The sequence below is a fragment of the Pan troglodytes genome, chromosome 17 (genome assembly GCF_028858775.2).
Source record: "Pan troglodytes isolate AG18354 chromosome 17, NHGRI_mPanTro3-v2.0_pri, whole genome shotgun sequence".
NCBI lineage: Eukaryota > Metazoa > Chordata > Mammalia > Primates > Hominidae > Pan > Pan troglodytes.
This window is the reverse complement of record NC_072415.2, coordinates 76,060,826-76,075,974: the sequence shown is the minus strand read 5'-3', so window position 1 is coordinate 76,075,974 and position 15,149 is coordinate 76,060,826. Positions and strand designations below refer to the sequence as shown.

Genomic DNA, 15,149 nt, shown 5'->3' with positions numbered 1-15,149 from the left:
AATTACTTTTCAATGCATAAAAGGCTGTTCAGCAGTCAATATCAATCTGCATAGCTAATCTCTTTCTTCATACCAATAAACAACTCCATAAATTTCCTTATATCTAGACATGTCATAGATTTCCATATCTTTGCTGCCTTGGTAAAAGCTGGAAGCTGGATCCTTTGCCAGGAATCTCTTTCCTTCTTTCCTTGTTGATAAATTCCAAGACATTTTTTTACATTGTACTCCATGTACAAAATATCTCACAATTTCTTCATTATTGTACATCATCTTCCAAGGAATCTCATTACTGCATGTAATATTAATTGCCTGCTGATTTTCTCCTGACATATTTTTTGATCCCTTCAACTGCAACACCTTCAGGGCAGGATCACTTTATTGTAATTTTTGTCTCTCCGAAATCATGAACACTTTTGACTTATAGTTGGTCTTAATAAATATTTGATGTCAAAAATTAATTAACATAAATATCAGTTGTTAAATGTATCTATGGGTAAAAAATTCTTCATATCAGAAATTGAATTGCAAGAATATTTTTAATAATTGTTAATTATTTCTTAGAGGAGTTTACAAACCTGTGGGACAGGAACCACGGCGTCATAGAGCCTCATCGTCATGGGTAAGAGAGTATTTCCTGAACACCAGTCCTTCCTGCATCCGCTTCACATTTTTGGTAAAACTGGAGTATATATTTTAAATGCAATTGCTTTTGTGATAATAAAGTTAAAAAATAAGCTGAATATAATATTAAATGTCAAATAATATTAAAATAAACATAACTATTAAAATAAAATATGCTCATCTAAGTATTACTTACTGTAATCTTCTATAACATCAGGAGTAAGTAAGCATTCCTTAAGAAGCTCTTATATGGTCTATACATATATGTATGTCACTGACCAGAAAAAAAAAAAAAGTAGTTTCAACTGACTTGAGGAGAGAGCCTTAACTGATTATGAAACATTAACTGATTAGAAAGGATTAAAGAGAAGAAAAACACATTATTATTATTTTTCAAAGTTTTATACTTTTTCTACCTTTTACCATATTACCTAGGGGATGGCAAGGACAAGAAATAGAAAATACAGAAAAGGAAACAGGTACAAATTTTCATAATACAATTTTAAAGTGTCACACAGCAATTGCATGGGACAGGTTTAATAGGCAAGAAAAATTTTATTTAAGAGCATTGCCACAGGAGACAAGACTACTGTAACAGAGAAGACTAACTAAACTCAACTCTCATGGAAATAATAGATGGGAAGATTTTTAAGCCCTGGGGTTGAACAAATGGATTTTTAAGCCCTGGAGTTGAACAAATGGAAAAGTGCTGGAGGAGTTTATGGGGATCTTGGTCAGTGTGGTTAGGACATCTGTGTTTACTAATTGCCACTCATGACATTAGGCTCCTACCCTCCCACAGGGATGGGAAGACAGGGATTTTTTCTTGATTATTATATTTCAAGGGGATGGATTCCTAGTAAATGAGAAAGAAAATATTGTATTGTAAAAATGGCAACAGATTATTTTATATTTTAAAAGAGCCGAGAAAGGATTTGCAATAGTAAGTTTTATAAAGTAAATGCTCTCAACAAAAGGGAGGTAGGAGCCTAGAGTCAGGGGGGAAAAAACAAAAAGCCTGTCTAAAATTTAGTCAGGCCCAAGGGAATGATCAGGCTATTTTGATCAAAAGGAATGGGAAAGAAACGAATATTCAAGTTTCCTTGCCATTTATTAAATGATTTAAAAGTATTATGTCTAAAAAAGTTTTTAGAGCTTCTAAATTTATCATCAAACTTAGAAAATGTTTAACAGATCACATCAATGCTGTGGAAAACTAATTTTAGTGACCAAATCTATTGAATTACATTTTATTATGAACATGACAAAAGAAAAAAAAAAACCTGAAACAAGCAATTCAGAAAATATCCTTTTAAAAACCTATTTTGACAAGTGCCATTTCATTTCCATTATTTTTAACACTTGATGATATATTGCTTAATGTGTTTAACTATACTTGATGCAGTTATGAATTCTCACTCTAAATTTTTACAGCTAGTTTTCTGCTGTCAAGTATTTTTGAGGAGGTTAGCTGACACTTTAAAAATGTTTAATAATAGCCCAGAGCTCAGGTTAATGAACTAAAGTCATTATATTGGCACAAATTCGTGTATACTGTATTGTATGTCTTTCATTAGAAAACATTGAGAAACACAGAATGGTTCTTTTTAGTCTTTCACAAATGAAATATTCTCTTTTCCTTATGGACTTAATTGATTTGGATGGTCTGGTCTGTGTGTACCAATGCTAGATATTGTTTACAAAAATACAAGATTTGAAAATCTAAAACTTAAAAAAAAGTCTAATCCATAATTGAAGAGCTATTTAAAATGCAAGCAGTGTATTTCAAATTGATCAGTAGCAACGCAAAAAGAATGGCAAAAAGGAAATTTTCATAAAACTACTCTAATTACCATGTTGGATGCTTAAAATGTAAAGTCAGTGTAATATGCGCACACAATACCCAAGGTAGTGCACTACTCTCTGCCTTGAGGAAGAGTCCATTATTTTGTTGCTCTCTTACCCTAGTAGTGATGAAAAACTTTTCCTAAGCTGTCACATAAAAGATTGGTAAAGTGGCTTAATAAAATCCTGGCCAACGGGCCACTTCAGATTGGATGAATCCTAGCAAAAGAAATACACAGAAAAGAGAAATAAGGTAAGGCTCTTATAATTCAGTTTTTTAATACATTATCTTGGGTTTCTTCCAGTGATTTGGGAAACGATTGGAATCACAAGGTTAAGAAAGAATGAAATCAAGAGATCTATAGAACTTGATTTTTAGCTGAAAAGAAAATAGCATTTTATATGCTAACACACTCATTCATTCACTTGCCCGTTTATGAATTATTTTATCAAAAATGCATAAGTTTCTCTTATTTTCCTGGCACTGTGCTGGGTGTGTGGGGCCCTTGTCTTCATCCTCTAGAAACTAACACGTTTATTGAGAGAGATAGAGTGTCCATGCCTTTGAGAATGACTACTGCAGTGGACATCAGCAACTAGGCAGGGAGCCAGGGGAAGGGCACGTAACTAAGCTGGACAAATTAAGAAAAAGACAAATAGCAAAACCTGAAAGGTTATTTAGAAAAACTGGAAATCTACCTTTTTCACTTATAACACTTTAATATGTGGAAGGATAAGGCTTCTATGGACAGATCAGATTTTAATAATAGTGGCCTAAAAATGAAGTCAATGTCCCTAGTGTTAAAAGTAGCAGAAAGAAAAATGACAGTATATTTGTCAATTTTTGTTTGCTACATAATGAGTGATCTGCTTTGCATTTTAGTCCTGTGACGTTCTGTTGGGACATTATCTGACTGAAAACGTTGGTGGGAAGTTGAGCTAGAGTTGACTGTAGTGTTACCAGCAGCAAATCCATGTGGATCTGCAGCAATCTCAATTCTTGCCTCCTCAGAAGAAAGAACTCAACTGAGGGGCATGAAGCAGAGTGAGAGACCAAGGCAAGTTTTACAGCAGAAGTTGACTGCAGATAACTGAAACCAAGAGAAGTGAAACCTAGAATAAGGAGAGACTACTTACATTGTTTTTAGTTTTTAAGATTTGGTTTTGTGTGCAAAGCAATTCCCACCCTAGTAGGTCTGTCAGTGTTTCCTGCAATGCTTTTTACATTATGTTCATGCTCCAGGTAAGCAGGAAGCTCAGCAAATCTGCCTATACTTCTTGGCCACTAGATAGCATGACCTTCCTGCTCTTGCTACTGCCCTGCTTTTGCTTAAAAGGGATAATGATTAACTCTGACTCGCCAAGTTTCCAGGTGACAGATACATAGATCTATTTTAATCTTACAGCATATATATTAAACAAAAATGACAGTAGAAATGCAAACATATGACACTCTATGAACCAGATATCAGCTGAGGATGATATAATTTCTTACAGTACCAAAATTTGACCTGAAAGAAACTGTCATTGTATGAGTAATAGAAACATTGTCTTGAGACCTGAGTAACATAATGCACATAAGTTTGGTTAATGGCCTTTATTTCTTATGAAAAGATACCAAGACAAGCTCCATTGCCTTGTTTTTGTTTCTGCTTAAACAGGTTGGAAGTAAATTTAAACACATGAAATAAATTGAAAAGAATATTATTTATTGAATTTATTGAATATTTCTTGATTGAAATCAAGTTTAGTGATAGTTGGACTTAAATTTCTATTTTAGTCATACTAATTCTAAATGTAACAAGCAACGATCAAGGTTGCTTGGAGTCTGTGACCTTTGAATCCTTACAATAAATAGTAAAATTGAAAACTCATTTACTGGTATAGGCACTAAAAGGTTTAGAAAGGTCAAGCAAGACGAATATTACCACCATGGATATATGTGTAGATACACATAAAAATAAAATCTAATATTCTTATTGGATCATTGAAAATATTATTTATTCTGGGTATTATGGTAGGGGGTTTTACAAATGTTCTCTCATTAAATCCTCACAAGCTTTCTGTCACTTAGTGATACCTAAGCGAGGAGACTAAAGTCCCAAGAATTTAAACGAATTCCCTAGTTGTAACATATCCATGTAATGCTAAGCTGGGATTAAAAGCTAATTTTGTCTGTTCATAGAATCAATGTTTTTTGGGTTTTTTTGTTTGTTTGTTTTTGTTTTGTTTTTAATTACACAGGTTGCTTGTAACACATTCTTTGACAACGCTTTTCCTGCATAAATTGTTAATGTTCTAATACCAGCTCTGTGTATCTAGCCCCACTGAGCTTTCTTACTTTGTATATTGTTGTTTGGAACTTTCCAAAATGCTTTCCATATGGAAAAAGCAAAAAAGTAAGCACTTCGTTATTTTTGTTTTATTGATTTAAAGGTAGTTATGAATTCCAGTTATTTTCTCTACAGTTTTGCCTATTCACATGTAACTTTCCAGTCATTTTTAACCTTTGAAAAACTTATGAAACTTACTATAATTTTTATCTGATTTTATAGTCTTTGAAGCATGGCTGTATTCCATCTCATACATATATAACTGTTTAAATAGTTTAAACCAAATATTCTCATGTTTAAAATAAGTTGAATCCAATTAGAAACAGGCAAGTTAATTTTAACATAGTTGGAGGCATTACCCCACTCATTTATTAAGCTGATTTTACGGATTCTGAACTGACTTAATTTTGCTGTTGCCTTTTATTAGAACAGTAGCCTATTGATATGGAATATACTGAAGAAAGAAATTTGGATACTGTGCTGCTGGACAGAAACACTAAAGGTTGTTCTCTCCAAATTCAGATTATCGAGCAGCTTTTTTATTTTCTATTTTTCTATTTGCTCAAAATGATAACTGTGTGCAGGGCCAAATGTAGAACAGGATCAGCTTCCACAGCTCACTTTCCCACTTAGGAAAATAGTGCTATATTTGGAGACTAACAATCAGTATTGGTTTGAAGGAAGCTTGAACAGAGAGTTCAGTATATTTACCACAGTAAGTTTGCTGGCAGCCAGCAGTTTTGTTATAGAGAACTAGGATTAATGACACATCCTGAAAGATTTACCATTAAGGTATTTAATTATATACCAGAAAGAATGAGGCCTCCAAACTAAAGAGTCCTTAAGTTATGAATGCCGAAGGCATTAAAAAGAAATGGCTATTATTTTCTCTTTGACTGGTGTTATTTGACTTTAAAGGGCAACCGCAACACTTATGCACAGAGCCTTTTTGAGCGGTGGTTGTTGACTATGATTTAGTAGATTGGACAAATCTAACGTTTCTATTTTTTTTCCTAATTGGACTTACGCAATTTATGCATTGATGCAAACTGTCTTTTTAAGTGCTTAAAAAGTTTCCAAGCATTTAGAAAACTGAAGAAAGAAATCCCAGTTTTATTTTTTACCTATTTTTACAACTAGTCATAAAGTGGCTTCTGTATAGAGTCATACAGAAACATTTAGAATTTTCAGTTACATAGTTTACTTCTTTTAACTTGTTGACTTTAGGAAAAAAAATCACTGTAGCACTCTGTGATTTAGATTTTTATATCTTTAAGATAGAAAAATAAAAACAAAATTTAAGGTAAATAAAGTCACATTTATAAATGAAGACTCTAGTTACTGATGGTGATCACATATCGATTTTAACATACCCACTGTAGAAGCAAGCAAAATAATAATTAAATTACTAGGTCAAATATAAACCCATAACAATGAAAAGAGTAAGAGTGGGGCTACCAAAAATTAGATTCAACAAATATTTGGTGGGGAAAAGCAGAAGTAGAGTGGTAAATGATGGAGACTTTTAAAAGAAACCAAAATCTAGAATGAGCGTGAAGATTTGTCAGTTAATGCCACAAAAATGCACACTTAATGCCCATTTATTTTGTGGTAAGCACTGTTCTAAGTGTTTACCAACAATTAACTAATTTCATCATCAAAATATGCATTATACCTGTGCACTGAATCTTGTTGATTTTTTTTTTTTTTTTTTTAGGCAGGATCTCACTCTGTCACTGAGGCTAAAGTGCAGTGGATAATTGGCAAGCCACTTGTAGAAGAATGAAACTGGATCCACATCTCTCACCTTATACAAAAATCAACTCAAGATGGATCAAAGACTTAAGTCTAAGACCTTATACCATAAAGTTGTAGAAGATAACATCAGAAAAACACTTCTAGACGTTGGTTTGGGCAGAGTTCATGACCAAGGACCCAAAATCACATGACATAAATAAATAAATAAATAAATAAAACCTAATTAAAATAAAAAGCTTCTGCACAGCAAAAGAAATACTCAGCAGAGTACACAGACAACCCACAGAGTGGGAGAAAATATTCACAAACTATGCATCTGACCAAGAACTAATATCCAGAATCTACAAGGAACTAAAACAAATCAGGAAGAGAAAAACAAATAATGCCATCAAAAAGTGGGCACAGGATATGAATAGACAATTCTCAAAAGTACATACACAAATGGCCAACACACAAAAAAATGCTCAACATCTCTAATTATCAGGGAAATGGAGATGAAATACCACCTTACTCCTGTAAGCCACAGGTTTTAGATGGATATTGAAAGTTCAGACTTTGACATGCTGTATTTAATTGATAACAACATATAGGTAATTTCAAAATTCAATGAAATCACACAGGATGTGAGTGTAGGTAGAGATTAAAAAAAAGGTGTTATGGTCTGAATGCTTCCCCTCCAAAATTCAGGTGTTGTCAATATGATAGTAGTAAGGGGTAGGGTCTTTAAGAGGGGATAGGGCCATGAGGACTCCCCTTCTATGGAAGGGAGTAGGTGCCTTTATAAGAAGAATTGACAGAAGGAGCTTGTCCTAGCTGCCCTTCCACCTACTGCCATGTGAAGATGACACAAGAAGGCCATCACCAGATGCTGGTGCCTTCACTTTGAACTTTGCAGCCTCTAGAGCTGTGAGAAAACAAATTTCTGTTCTGTGTAAATTACCCAGTCTCATTGTTTTGTTGTAGTAGCACAAATTAACCAGACAAAGAGATTCAAGCACTGAACTCTGAGGTATTCCAATATTCAATACCCAATGTTTGGATTAGAAAATGGAGAAAAATCTAGCTAAATATTTTGAGCGAGACTACGTAGTGAGGCAATTCAAATGCCTAGAGAGAATGACATAATTTAAAGTAAAAAGAGAAAGGAAGAGCAGATGAGTATCTGTTTCAAGACTCAGGCAGCAAACATTAGTGTGGTAGGATTGTCAGGTAAGATGAGGACAGGTAATTAATCATACAGAAGGAATAAAACAGTGTCAATACAAATAACCGTTTTGAAAAATTTGCAATTAATGATACAAGATAAATTGGAGAATAGATAGAAATATTAGGTCAGGATACTTGAAGATGGGTGATATACATCTCATTTGAAGAAAAGAAAGAATTAGAAGACGCTTTTCAAAGTAAGGAAGAACAGTGACTCAATTATAAGAGCAAGATTCAGGCCCAGCGCATTGGCTCATGCCTGTAATCCCAGTACTTTGGGAGGCCGAGGCAGGAGGATCATTTGAGTCCAGGAGTTTGAGACCAGCCTGGACCACATAGCAAAATCCAGTATCTACTTAAAATACAAAAACTATCATGGTGTGGTCGTGGGCGCCTGTAGTCCCAGCTACTCAGGAGACTGAGGTGTGAATATTGCTTGAGGCTAGAAGGCAGAGATTAGCCCTAACCTCATCATTATAGCAGAAAACCAGTAAAATTAGTTCAAAATTATAATTTTAAAAAACAGTAAAAGCATATTATTTAGACATATGAAGGACTCTACCTAAAAGAACTGCTAAAAATAAATGTAATGGTTTCTGAGGGTCAAACCAGGAATGTAATAGGATGGTGCAAGAGACTTTTGATTTTCATTATAAACACTTCTTTGTTTAATTTTTTTGACCATAAATGTATATTAATTTGAAGAATGTTTTTATTAATGAAATCTCTAAATATATATTTTGCACACCTACTACTTGCTTAACTCTGTTTATGAGGTTGGGAATAAGATAGAAAACCAAAGAGAGAGATAGTCCTTGATTTATAATTTTATTCTTTAAAACAATCCTGTGCTTAAGGTTTGCATTATTTCTCTCTCTCTTTCTTCTTTTATTTTCTTTCTTTCCTTTATTCTTTTAAAACATGAATTAAAGGAATTAATGAAACTCAGTGAGATTCAATAACTTGCAGAAAAGCATATAGATATGTGGTTGACATAGCTTTGGGTTCTTAGTAATCCAAGGCAGATCTATGAATACATTTTACTCAAGAAATATTTTTATCTTTAATGGTTTGATTGTCATAGGGCTATTATTTCAGCCCTATAGATCAGAGGTTAGATATATTTTGAAACTAGTGTGGGCTCCAAACTTTCTTAAAATCCATTGTTTTCTGTGTGAAAATGCTTTTTCCTAACTTGTAATATGATGTGGTGTTTAGAATTTAGCCTGTGGAAAAAATTGCATGTTCAAGGTAAGAAAAGATTTTTTTTAAAAAAAGACATTCATCTCACTTAGAAAGCAAAATGTAAGTGCATTATTGAACTTTTTATACATTAAACAATCTTTTAAAATATTTTTATTCCAAAATATGTTATGTAGTTATAATATTGTTATGGGCTGAGTTGTGTTGGTAAAAACTTAATATGCTGGAGTTCTAACTCCTCATGTGACTGCATTTGGAGATACAGCATTTTTTTTTAATTGATATTTTCTAGTGCAGCCTGAACAGACTAATACACACAGCAAATGCAGGAAAAAAAGCCGTAAATTTTACCTGAAAAATCAAACAAGATAATCTTTATAATATTCTTCATTCATCAAAGTTACAGAGAGTTGTAAAAGCAGTTTCTATATAAATTATAATTATGAAGAATAAGGAATAAAGTGATTTATATTCTGTAGTCTTTGGCTATTCTGAGAGTATCTTACGATTCCTAAATGGGCTCTGAATTCATTTTAGAAGTGTAAGGTCCATATGTAGACAATGTCAGGGGTAACATTACTGTCTCTCAGTTACCTTTACCCTAGAAAGATCTGAAGAAGAGACAATGCTTTTACTTGGGGGAAAAGAATAGTAACTGATGATACCTGTTCATTGTGTCCTTTTATTTAACAATTTAGCTAGAATCACTTGAGCTATCAAAGCAAAAAAAAAGTCTTATGAAAATATAATTTTTCAATTCAAAAATTGCATTTCCCTTCCTTTATCTGAAAAGAAATAAAACAAAACAAATTTTGTTTGGAAAGAAATACACGTTAAGAATTTTCAATGATTGATGTTTTCTTTAATTTGGCAAAAGTCAATAAGTCTAAAAGTAATGAAAAATGGTGAAATATATTTATTTCAAAATCTCTAAACATTCTAATTTATTTATTTATTTAATTTATTTATGTGAAGTCAGTGAATAAGGAAAAGAAGGAAACAGCCTAATAGAGCATCCTTTATCTACTGTTTCATTACTGGACTAAGTCAAAATATTCTCAAAGCCAAGGCCTTCTTCCTCAGGATTGATGTGCATGGCAATAGTTCTGAGGTGAAAGGTCTTTGTTAGAATGAGATTTGAATGTTGCTGGACTGCTATTTTTTGTGAGAATAATAATGGTGGTCAAGCTATAATTCATCTTCTGAATTAGAAAGAGAGATAGTAAAACCATCCCACCCTTTGACCAGGAATCAGAGGCCTCACAGAGATTATTCCACATGTACTTTTCTACAGAACAGTAGCTCTCAAGAGGCAGACTCTAGACTGGCAGATTAGTATCACCTGGGAGATTTTTAGAATTGCAAATTTTTAGGTATTGATGCAGGACGAGCAAGCTCCAAAGTTGGGGCTTAGCCCAAGAGGGTTCTTGGCTTCACTCGGGAAAGAATTGGAGTGTGAGCCAATGGTATTAAACAGCAACTTTTCTTGAAGTGGCAGTGCATAGCAGCAGCAGAGGCACTGCTCCTTGCAGAACAGGGCTACCACATAAGCAATGTGCCCAGAGTAGCAGCCCAGAGATAGTTCTGCACTCATATTTATACCCACTTTTAATTATATGCAAATTAAGGGGCAGTTTATGCAGAAATTTATAGGATGATAGTGACAACTTTCAGGTTATCAGGTTGTTGGTATGGAAAGGAGCAGTAACGTCCAGGTGTTGCCATGGCAATGGTAAACTGACATCAGACCCTAGTCTTTTGTCTTATGGGGAGGTTTTTCCACATCAGACCTGTTTTAGCTGCTCCTCAATTTGATCAGTGTTCAAGCCCCATGTCTGGAGTCTAGTCCTAACTTCTACCTCAGTACCACCTTGATCTACAACTAAATCAGAAACTTTAGGAGGTGGAGCACAGCCATCTGTATTTTAATGAGTCCTCCAAGTGATTCTGATATACCTTAAATTTTGAGAATCACTATTATAGAGTAAATAGTATTCCCAATGGTTAGATGGTTATTAAATCAAAAAGGGAAACCTGTTTCCATTGGCTTATCTTCTTTTGAGACTTAGTCAAAAAAAATAGAAGCTCATATAGTACCAACTACATTTCTTTATCTTGCAAAAAATGCTTAAGAAAATTTGGGAAAATATAAATAATCACTGCATAGGAATTAATGTGTTCTGTGATTCAGATTAAAACTATTGTACACTGTGTAGGAGAAAGTTCTGTATTTTGATTCTTTCTAAACGGAAACAGACTCAAGAACACATTTAAAGATATGCAATGTGATTTCTATTTTATTTCACAAAGAGATGATGATATTGTTCTTTTCAAAAATCCCCCAAACTAAGACCAATATTTTGTGATTGTTCTTCTCTCTTATGTTAAAATAATTACAAATAGCATTTTGAGAAATAGCCCTTATACAAGTCACTCCACATCTCAGAAGCCTAAACAGGCAACATGTACACAAGGACTCCTTAATTTAATATTGCAATATGGCCTTGATGGTTCTATTTCTGCATCCAAAATAAGATTTTGTACTGTAAGCTAGGATTTGAAAGTCCCACTGTCTACTACGAAAATGACAAAACCAAACAAAAAAACCTATTTGAACAAAAGTATCTGTATAACTCTTCCTGCCATTGATCTGATTGCCCTATTTTATTTTTGAAAATTACTCATAATTGATTATGTTGGAGGCTAGTTGCTGCCAAGAAGTATACAGGCACAACAATTCAAGGGTGGGAAAGAAATTTACAGGAGAGTAAATTTGTCCAGGATGCAGGTAACTTCCCCAAAGACCAACTGAAGAGAAATCTCTGAAGAAAATCTTAGAATCTAAAAAGGTAGCAAGCAAGGCTTTGAAGAGATTTCCTTTCTTTTTTTTTTTTTTCTTCATTCATTTATTCTTTGAGAGGAGTCTCGCTCTGTTGCCCAGGCTGTTGTGCACTGGCGTGGTCTTGGCTCACTGCAACCTCTGTCTCCCAAGTTCAAGAGACTCTCATGCCTCAGCCACCTGAACAGCTGGGATTACAGGCATGCACCACCACGCCTAGCTAATTTTTGTATTTTTTAGTAGATATGGGGTTTCAGCATGTTGGCCAGGCTTGTCTCAAAATCCTGGCCTCAACTAATCTGCCTGCTTCAGCTTCCCAAAGTGATAGGATTACAGGTTTGAGACACCACGCCCGGCTGAGATTTTTTTAAAAATATTGTTTAAATTCTCTTGCTCCTCATGTTATTTGCTTTGAGAAAGAAAAATTGTTACTTGTTCCTTTATTGCAAATCTTTTGGCAAGGCCAGGATCATTTGAATAGTGTTTATAGAAGAAAAATGTGGGTAGTTTAAACTCATGCTTAGGTAAAGAGTTGCAGAGGAAACAAGAGCTGATCAGCTTTGAGCTTTCTTCTCATCCCTCCCTCCAAACTCCCATAGCTGCTAAATGAGAGTCTAGAACGCTTCCTTCCATGCAGCTTCTTCCTGAAATTCCAAAGCTGATGTGCCGAGCATAACAGTAGCTTAATGAGTTGATACAAAAGAGGAGGATAAATTCCACATAACAGTAAATCTGTGCTGTGACTTTCCACCCTGTATTTCACTCAGTCATGTTTCCTTGAATTATTTCAAGGTGATGCAGATCACCCTTCAGTCTTTGGCCCCTCCACAATATGTACTGCAAGAATAGCCAGTAGACCCAAGGAATAGGAGCTTAAGCAAATAAACAAACATGAAATGACAAATAGATTATACATGCCACCCAGTAGCAAGCATGTTAGCATAGAAGGACCTAGATTTTAAAACAGGTGTAATAAACCCACTAAAAGAGGTAAGGAAAGATGTTAGCAATATGAAACCAAAACAAAGAATCACCAAGACCATAAGCAAAAATAATAGGTACAAAAAATAATGGCTAAAATAGAGAGCACCGTAGATAAGATGTATAATACAATGGATAAAGAGTTCAATTCTCTCAATTCCTACCTAAATGAACAGTCAACCACTGAATTAATTCAAGCTGGGGAAAAAAATTTTCCAATTGCACTTTTTGTTTATATTAATCATTTTGTCACCATCTCCCAATTACCCTCTCCAAGATCCCCTCACATCTCTGTTTTTACTTAATATAACCTAGAGTTTTATTTACAAGTTAACGTTTAGATCATTATTTTTGTCTTACATGCATATTCTCATATGATTGTTTTAAATTTCTGATTATTATAGAGACATGTACAATTTTGATTTTTATTATTTTAGAGCTTTAGTTTTTTAATAACAGACATTATAGCAGTTTCAGATCCTCATCAAAATTGGCTTTTTAAATATATTAAATTATACATTCATGTTTATTTTATAATTTCACTGCTAACATATTCTACACTTTGAGGAATGATTTCAAGAGTGATTCTAGATGCTGAGAAGGCTATTAAACAACTATGAGCGAAAACAGCCCCTGAGAGTTAACCAAGAAAAGAAGTCTGAAAAGAGAAACACTCTAAGGAACTTTAAGGCATCTATGACAGGAAGGAGCAAGGTTTGCTTAAGAGCTAAAGGAAAAAAAAAAAAAGACAGAGAGACAGACAGAGAGGGAGACCAGGATAGCTGGCATGAGAGAAAGGCAGGAACCTCCTTATACTATACAAAGGCTTATAGGATATTTGAAGTTTTATCTTATTCCTGAAACAGTGGGAGCTGTAAATAGTTTTTAAGAGGGAGAAGGTTGAAAGTATTACAGATATCTTTTCTAAGCCAAGAAATATTTGGAAATGTCATTCAGACATGTATAACGTAGGTGAAGAATAAACTCAATAATACTAAATTCAATAACATTAAATATAAATATAATCTTATACCTTCGAAATATATAATGAATCTACTTCCCAGTGTCCCTGGGGCATGTAGGAATCATTGCTACACACTATTACACCATGAAGAACAAGCCTTCAAAAATAAAAAACAAATATGCAAACAACAATTTGACAGCAGAAAAAATATTCCCATATAAATAACACTTTATTTAAAAGGAAAGTCAGAATAGCAATATCAGCCTCTTCTCATGCTATTCCTTTCCATTGCTGGAAGCTGCTTCAGAAAGAAGCATGCATTCTTTGTCTGTTTTTCCTCATTTCTGACTCACTGAACTCTGGTATATTGCTCAAATTATTTAAATTAATCTCTTTTTGTTACTAACAACCTATTACAGGACAAATTAATTGGTCTCTAAATACTTACAGTCATTGACCTTCTGGAGTATGAGATATTGATAACCATCCAAAAATCTTCAAAATCCGTTTACCTTTAAATTTCAGAGTATTGCTTTATCTGAGAATATTTTCTTTGCTTATTCTGATTACTTTGCTAATTTATTTCATGTATCCTGCTTCTTCTTCGAGCTCAAAAATTTTTCCCAGATTTCAGATCCCTCTTATTTTAACCCTATGTTTATTAAAATAAACACTACCTGCTTGTCTGGATTCATTTGACTATAACTGTTTTGGCGATTAAATGACTAGGATTTGGAATATAGCTAAATTGTGATAGATTAACAAAGTAAAAATATTATGCAAATGATAGAGATAAAAAATATATTCACATTATATAGATAAAAGCTTATTTCAGAATATAAAAGTAATTCATATATCAGTAAGATAAACACAGACAACTCAATAAAATTGGTCAAAATACTTGAACAGGCATTTTATGATAACCAGAGAACCAAAACACATATGAAGATATGCTCAATTTTATTAGCCATTGGGGGAAATGCAATTGAAACCCCACTGAAGAATGGAAAGGACAGATAAAATGAAATATTGGTGAAGAGATAGAGCAACCGAAACTCTCATATACTGCTAATGGGAGTGTAAATTTGTACATTCTTTGTGGAAAACTGGTAGGCAGTATCTTCTAAAGAAGAAGGTATGCATAACTTGTGATCAGGGGTTCATATTTATTTAAATGCATTCAAAATATATTCACAGTGCAGAAATATTTACCAAAGGAAGCTATAAGAATGTTTAGCACAACAATATAGGCAATTTCTAAAACACAGTAAAATTCAGCTGTCCAGGAAGGGTAAAATGAATAAACAGATTATGTTTTATTTATGCAGTGAAATAAAAAGAAAGCCAACAAGAATGATCGATCTAGAATTACTGACAAAAATGTAAGAATTCCACA

The 15,149-nt window shown here is 33.7% G+C and overlaps 1 long non-coding RNA gene across 2 annotated transcripts in view; it reads left to right on the top strand.

The window, feature by feature from the left end:
- LOC107969411 (uncharacterized) overlaps window positions 1-1,890 on the top strand; it is a 63,291-nt gene extending 61,401 nt beyond the window's left edge. The window contains exon 12 of one of the 2 annotated variants that reach the window (XR_001711173.4): window positions 565-1,890. This is a non-coding gene — a long non-coding RNA (uncharacterized LOC107969411). The remainder of the gene's footprint in view (window positions 1-564) is intronic. The other variant, XR_001711172.4, reaches the window with a different exon arrangement.
- Window positions 1,891-15,149: the final 13,259 nt, after the last annotated feature.